An 8,586-nucleotide genomic window follows, 5' to 3' on the forward strand; every position below is an offset into this window, starting at 1 on the left:
TATCATATTTTCCTAGAGAAGCCTAGATAAAAATGTGTTGCAACTAGTCTCTCTGTATAACATCCCTGCAACCCCCCAGCTGAGCTCTATGCATATTGACAAACAAATAAGAAAACTTTTCAAAAATTTTTAGGTTTGTTGTATTGGAATTTCCAGTGTGATAAAAGGTTTTGACTCAGCTTTGCATGCAAGAAGAGGTAGAAGTTTTGTCTTATCTCTTTATCATCTTACAAACTTTTGTTTCTCTGTATGCTAGGAAAATTTCACACATAAGGAATATCTGAAGAAGTGAAGATCTTAGTGCACTTGGGTGCTTTTGTATATGTCAATGCTGATGTGTTAGGTGTCTAGGGAAATCATGCTTCAGGGCCTTCTTGGCAAGATAGCTTCTGAATGACTGGAGGATATTTATGTTTGTGCTGAGGAGGGCAGGAAGTAGGCACATTGGAGTGGGGAACTCTCCATTGGTAAGCAGAGTAATCAGTTGCTTTGTAGATATGCTACTTCATTATACCTGTAACAGTGTTCTATGTCTGTAGTCCACTGAAATGTCAAGCTCCAGAAATGCAAGGTGTTGGTCAGGTCACAAAGTAGGAGGACCTTGTTGATTGTGAAATGGAGGAATAATGTCAAGGTAGTTTGGGGATAAAAAGACAAATAAGATTTTACTGGTGAATTTCCATATTTAATTTGTACATGAACCTTTTTTTTTAAAGTTGCATGTTAACTGGGTGTAAAGTATTGTCTGCTTTATGCTTTGAGTAAAAAGGAAAAAAAAACCACTTGAGTTAAATTGTTACTCTACTGTGTACTATTACATATACCTTTTCTTTTAGAAAGGGTTAATTATAATTACTATTCACACTTCTATGTTGTCGGTGTTTTTATTCTGGTTTATTCTCTAAACGTGCAAATTTGATGATGGTAGGGCTGGGATCCACGTGGCAATTGAAAAGGTATGACAGCTGCACTGTGTGAATGATAGAAAGATTGTCCTGATCTTCTCTAGAAACCTTTTCTGGAACGTAGTCAATTAATAGAAAACTTTCCATCTTTTACTTCTAAATGTTAGAATTAGAAATAAACCTGGTAGTGACCAGTTTGCATGATTGATTTGTTTTAAAATATGAGAAAGTCATTTAAAATGAATATCATTAAAGTAAACATTCATGAGCATGGTTGATAGTAAACAAAAGAAAAAGGGGAAAAAATGGGGAGAAAGGAGTCACCCCCAGGCATGTGCTTCCTTGCTTTTCTCCCCTCCACTAGAATGTAAGCTCCAGGAGGGCAATTTATGTCTCTCAGTTCCAAGCACAGTGCCTAGTAGGTATGTTGACTGATGATTTTCTCATTAGTTCCTATAGTAGAAATAGCACTTATTTCCTTAAAAATGGCCTAAAAGCATCATGCAGTGTCAAATAAATATATGCAAATTTTATTTATTTGAAATCTGTATGGGTCTACATCTAGGAATGTCAGTAACATACCGGAGTTTGTTATAAGCATCTGCAGACATTGAAATAGTAAATGGTACAACAGCTGTTTTGGAAAATAAAAGCTGTGTCATTTTATTGATCTTTTATGCCCTTTTTGTCCTTTGGTTTTCACATCGGAAATATCCCCTTTTTTCCTAGTAGACAATTTTTGTCATAAAATGAATGAGATTTTTCACAACATTGACAGTCCTTTTGAATGTGTTCCTTATGATTGGTACCACCCTTTTGGGATTTCATGAGTTGGGATCCCTAGGTGACCTATTCACATCACTATATGCTTTTCATTCTAGAAGATCATTCTGTATGAAAATGGATATTTACCTAAAAAATATTTTTGAAGAAGTTCTGTTGTATTTAGATCCTCAAATAATATTCTACTGTATTTCCTATATTTTCTTGTTACAAGGAACAAAAACCCTTACATATAAAACATTGTTTTAATGGATGTATTGTATTTGCTGTTTGGATATGTTGTAATTTATTTAACCAGTCCTCTGTCGATGTACATTAAGTTGTATTTTATTTTTCATCATTGCAGTAATTTTACTGCAATTAACATTTGAATTTATTTTTCATAGAATGAATTCTCCAAAGTCAAATTGCTATGGTCTTTTAAAAGATTTGGGTGGCTTATTGCCAATTGTCTTCCCAAAAGGTTCCCCACATCCTGGTGAATTCTTCACTCATATACATGGCCATCTCTATATTAAAACACTTTATATTAAGATTTAGTAACCTGTTCACCATTGTTCACAGGCCACCACCACTCTATGCAGGCATTTTCCAGTAATGCCCCGTGTTCGCCAGTCCACCCAGTGGAGGGCAGTGCAAAATACTCTACGCACAAGGTTTCTGTGATCTTTAGCTTTTAATCTGTCGTGCAAAGTTTACTTATTAACCCACTCGTAATGTATTCGATCTATGCTAATCATTGATTCTTTGTTGGAAGAGTAGAAGCAAAAAAACCTAAAAAATCTCCCAGCTGACCTTATTTTAACATTGGGGAAAAATAGTCTCTAACATCTTTTATCATCTAACATAGATGACCCATTTTCTGCCTCTCAGTGCTTTCCCACCAGCACATCAGTCTCAACTGTCAGCCCTAAATGGCAGTTCTTTTACTTTTCTATTAAATGTTCTTTGATTTATGGAAGTTTACATTCATTTTTATAATATAAATTGTACTCTTTTCCAAGTATGACTGAAATTCCCATTTCATCATTATTTCCTCTAAGGAAAATGATGAGTAAGTTTTTGATTTGCAGGAACACATCTTTTTTTTTTTTTGGCAATACCTATTTCATTTTTTTAAATCTTAACCAATCTGTGGATGAAAAAGGGATACCTCACTTTTTTGTCATGTATCATTAATCTTTTGACCTTTATGTTATCTTTTAGATTGGTCTCGGAAGAAGGTGAAGTTTCAGTTAGTTGGATGCATCAGCCTCTCTTTATGGTTTATGTTTCATATTTAAAATTTTTGTGATGAAGAAGTTGGAAAATAACATAACTAATGGTGATAGGTTATTTTTATCTGTACTTGAGTAGATGACAGTGATTTTCCATGTCCCCGCCCCCCTCGAAGCTGATTTCAGTTAACATTTAGGATCAATAAAGAGGATATGATTGAATTTTCAGCATTCTAGAAGATATGTCCTGCATTTTCTGTAAGTGTTTAAAGTTTTGCCTTTTTTTAGGACCCTACTAAAGCCATACATTGAATACATTCAAAGGTAAAAGTGTTAGAAGTCCTATGTTAATTCATCAAAAAATTCACCCAGTGTCTATCCATTAATGTCCAACATTTTAAGGGAATAGTTAAATTATATGATGAAACGTGCTACTATTAAAATTTTTTTTTCACAGCTTTTAGTATCATGGGGAAATGATTGATGATTGTGACGTGTTAAACAGGATAAAAGGTACAAACTTAACATCTAGTATGATTGCAGCTGAACAAAAAGCGTAAAAAAAAACATAAGGAAATGTATCATAACATTATTAGGGGTTGTAGGTGATAACACTATGGCTGATATTTTTTTATTTTATTTTTTAAAAGAGCTTTTGTGTATCCCGACTATTCTATATTGAGCACATTACACTGATAATTAGTAAACATTGTTGAATCATTTTTGTTTGTTTTTAAAGAATGGTCTTGGCTGGGCATGGTGGCCCATACCTGTAATCCCAGCACTTTGGGAGGCTAAAGAGGGAGGATCACTTGAGCCCAAGAGTTCAAGACTAGCCTGAACAACATAGCAAAACCCCATCTCTACAAAAAATAAGGAAAATTATTTGGGCATGGTGGCACATGCCTGTAGTCCGAGCTACTTGAGAGGCTGAGGCAGGAGGATTGCTTGAGCCCAGGGGTTCAAGCCACTGCACTCCAGCTTGGGCAACAGAATGGTGAGACCCCAGCTCTAAAAAATAAAGAAACAAAGAATCATAATGGGAATGGGAAAGAATACAAAAAAGTTTTTAATTTATGAGTAAATGAGATGCAGCTCTCAGTTTAGAGATCGAGGTGATTGGTAAAAATTAATTCACTGATGCAATGCCATTTGCAACCTCCAGTGGAAAGTTGAATGATTTTGGCAGAATTCTCATCAGTTATTGCAGATATAAAGAGATTATTCTTTTAGATTATTATTTGGTATTATGTGTTTTATTTTAGGTGGTTTGGTGGTTGGTCAGGTTTTTTGTGGGTAGACTATTTTTGGCTGTGTAGTATTGACATCAAATACAGATAAGTAATTGCAGCCTTTTTAAATGGTTTAACTGCTATTCTCAGAATACTCTTCAACTAACAGTTTGGTATGTTAGAAGTGTAGTACTTGAATTGCTAATAACATCTAACATTTGGTTGCATTTGTTATAAGTACCAAAGTTAGATAAAAAGCATCCCAAATTTAAAATGAATAGTTCATTCAGATCAGGTGTACTGGAAGCTGTATGAAGAGAGACGATCATGTAGCAATATTCAAAAGGCCTTAAAGACTGAAGTCAGTCAGTAGTAGTAGTAGTACTAGTAGTAGAAGTAGGTGGCTTTGGGGAGCCATTGAAGATTTGGGGGCTGAGGAGTAATAGTTTTAGGGCTAGCCTCTTAAAATGAAAGTGGCAGCTTTTTAAAGATGGGTTGAAAAGAGTGGAAACTGGAGATGGCATCGTAGATAAGACTGTTATAATAGCCCTGATGAAAGAGGAAATGAAGGCTTGAAACAGGGCAGGGGCAGTAAGAACAGAGAAGGCAATGAATACAAGATCATTATGTGGGCAAAATGACAGAACTTGAAATGCAATGGAATAAGGGCAAGGTGACCATGTATGTTATTCCAAATGGGACACATTTAAGAGTCAAAGAAGGCATTATTAGTAATTACTGCAGCATATCAAAACATAGCATTGTATCCCACAAATATTTACAATTATAATTTGTCAATTAAAAATTTAAAAATAAAAATGTTTAAAACCCATTAAAAAAAGAGATAAGTAGAAGAGAAAACTTACTCCAGGGCTGGTATGGGCAGATTAGGAATGTGGTAACTAGATACGAGGAGCAAGAGAGAAAGGCACAAAGCAGTTTTGAGCTTGCTACCTGGAGGAATGATGGCATGATAGAAATAAATAAAGAGAAAGAGCAGGTATAAGAGGCAGGATGATGTGAAATAATTTACATTGTTAATTATGAAGTGTTTTTTGAATTAGCTCAAAGTTATCCAGAAATGGCACTCAAAAGATACTGTGTTCAGATAGATGACAATGTGTTTTTGCAGGGGTGGCGGTGGAGGGGAAGTGTTGTCAGCTCGAGGGGCAGTTGGTAATTCTTTCTGTTTTTGTCAAGTGAGCGTAGTAGCAAAACTTGACTATCATTTATGAATAATGAAGCTTTTGCTGACAAATAGCCAATGTTTAAATTGGGCTATTGTCATAACAGGCAGTTCAATGTCATTAATGACTTTACTACACTTGATCTTAGCCAAAAGGCTGAAAAGCGATCATTAATGACTTTATATCAAAATTAACTCATAGTCGTGTGAACAAATTTAGTGAAAATTAAATATTACTAATAGAAATAAAGGCAAGGCCTCTTTAAGTTACCAAATTGACAGAATTATTATCAATGTTGTTATATGTCTCAGTTACACAAATCTTAGGTTAATTCGATTAAGAAATTAAACTGGTTCTATAATCCAAGCACATAATTGTGATTCGATTCATGCTGTTTTTACCCTGAAATATTATAAAATAAGGCTTTGCCTTAAAGTTTTGATTTATTACTCAGTTTTACATTTGAGGTAATAAGATAAGGCAAGTGGCAGAGAAGAATGATTAGCAATAAAACGTTTTTAAGTTTTTCTGAAACAACAGGCAATTAATTAGTTGAATTGACCGATAATGGAGTGGCTAGTCCCAGGAATTTCCTAATCATTATTCCTTCCTCTACAAAGACTGTTAACTACCTTTGTGCCATGTAAAGAATGCTGCTTTTTAAACTTTGTTACAAAGATATGCCTACAGATAAGAATCAAACTGGAAAACTTTAAAATGTTTTTATTTAACCTGATTTTTTTCTTAGAAAGTTAACTATAAATGGGATGTAGTACCAAAAAAAATTATAAGCCTGAAATTATTTCAATGATAAATCCAGTACTGTAATTTAATTAATGTAATACCATGAAAAAGACACCATATAAATATTATGCCAACAACACACTCAGCAAGCTACTTAGTATCCCTGGACCGACCTTTCTTTACATATGTATATAACTAAAAATGTATTGAAGCCCTTAACACAAACCTGATATATTTTGGACCCTCAATAAATAGAAGTTTTACTGATTGTCTTTTTAAGAATTCCTAAAAAATTGAGTACTGGTTGTTAAATTTTTGTAATTAAGTATATCCTAAATACATGCTCTTTCTCAGTCCCATGCATTGATCTAGTCCTGTGGTCCCTAAGCCCCAGGCTGTGGACTGGTACCAGTCTGTGGCCTGTTAGGAACTGGGCAGCACAGCAGGAGGTGAGCAGTGGGGAGCGAGCGAAGCTTCATCTGTATTTACAGCCGCTCCCCATCGCTCACATCTCACTGCCTTAGCTCCACCTCCTGTCAGATCAGTGGCAGCATTAGATTCTCACAGGAGTGTGAACCCTGCTGTCAACTGCCCACGTGAGGAATCTAGGTTGTGCGCTCCCTGTGAGAATCTAATGCCTGATGATCTGAGGTGGAGCTGAGGCGGTGATGCTAGTGCTGGGGAGCGGCTGCAAATACAGATTATCATCAGCAGAGAAGTTTGACTGCACAATAAATGTAATTTGCTTGAATCATCCTGAAACCACCACCCCTCCCCAGTCCTCCCATCTGTGGAAAAATTGTCTTCCATGAAACCAGTTCCTGGTGCCAAAAAGGTTGGGGACCACTGATCTAGTTCCCTCGACTTAGAATGCCTCTTCGCATGTGGTAATCTTTGGTATATCCTTAAAGACTGAGCTCTACTGTCAGTCTGGAAGGCCTGGTCTGACATGGAAAACTATTTAGCACATCTTTCTCTGTTGCCTTATGGCAGGGTTTTTGTGTGTTTGTTTTCAGCAGATTGTTCTAGACTGCAAGCCTCGGGAGGGCAGCAATTCTATTCCATTCAGCTCCATATCCCCACTACCAGCATGGCATACAGTGGGGGTGTCCACGAATGCATTTATGGAATGTAAGATTTCAGAGGTTTTGCCCTTTCAACTTTTCCTTAGCATGTAATTATTATGAAGTGATATAAGTACTATATACCTGGAATTGTCTTATTACTATATATACTTATTAATAAAAAGTTTATATGGTGCCTTAGTGATTTCTTTGCTCTTAAATATTTTTGAAACTTCTTGGTTCTTGGTAAGGAACTGGATTCAGCATGTCTGCTGGAGTGTTTCCCACTTGTTGCTATCTCTAGAATAGTGCCATAATTTCCAGATTGGTTTACATGTGTCGTCTTTATTCTCACAATCCTGGTAGGTATGTAGAGTAAGAATTAAATTCTACACTTAGCAAAAGAGGAAATTAAGACACAGATTAATTGACTTGCTCTCGGTTATATAGCTAACTGGTAACAAGGCCTCCTAGTTTAGTGTTCTTTGTGATATATTAATGCTCGTTTTTAAAAATTAAGTCATGAAAATTAACCAATTAAATTTAAAAACTTTAAACTTGTTTTAAGGTTGTCTTAAATTGATGAATATTACAAGTGTTTTTCTTGTGTGTAGTTTCAATTTTAGGGGAAACAAATTTGACTAGTGGCAGTTCTGAAAACAAGTAAAAGTACCTGGTTGTGAAGATGCTTGCTCTACCTTAGATTAAACTAGCTGTCAACTTTAAATACAACAGTTTAATGAAAATTAAATTTAATTAAGTAAAATTTAACTAAATTCAAACTTTACATTCATTTTTAAATTTATGTTTATTCACATTAATCAGTTTTTGGAAGTAAGAAAATAATTATAAAATGGAAAATATTGATTTACTAAAGATAGAAATGATAAATTTAAAAATGTTTAATGGTCTTGTACATATAAATGATATTAATGTTCTGGCTTCATTTTAATAAAGCTTTTATTAAATAATGCCTTTTAGAGAGAGAGTAATAGTTATTTTTTAAAGAAAATGTAAAATCTTTTTTCAAATTATAAAATCACTTGCTTGTTTTTATATTTGGTAAATGAGAGCCAAATTAAAATTACATATAGTTTAATGGGCTACTTTACTAATATTTGCCAGATGAGAGGCCCACTTTAATAAAAGATATGACATAATTTTATATACCATATGATTTACCCATATAAAGTACACAATCCAATGGTTTTCAGTGTACATCACAATTGTGCAACTATCACTGCAATTTTAGGGCATTTTCATCACCCTCCAAAAAGAAACCTGGTACCCATTAGCAGTACTCTGTCTTCCCCTCATCCCTGAGACCTTGGCAACCACTACTCTGGTTTCTGTCTCTTTGGATTTGCCTATTCTGGGCATTTCATATAAATGGAATCATACACTATGTGGTCTTTTGTGATTGTCTTCTTTCACTTAGCATAATCATTTTAAGA

This window comes from Propithecus coquereli, unplaced genomic scaffold (assembly GCF_000956105.1).
Source record: "Propithecus coquereli isolate 6110/MARCELLA unplaced genomic scaffold, Pcoq_1.0 Scaffold118, whole genome shotgun sequence".
NCBI lineage: Eukaryota > Metazoa > Chordata > Mammalia > Primates > Indriidae > Propithecus > Propithecus coquereli.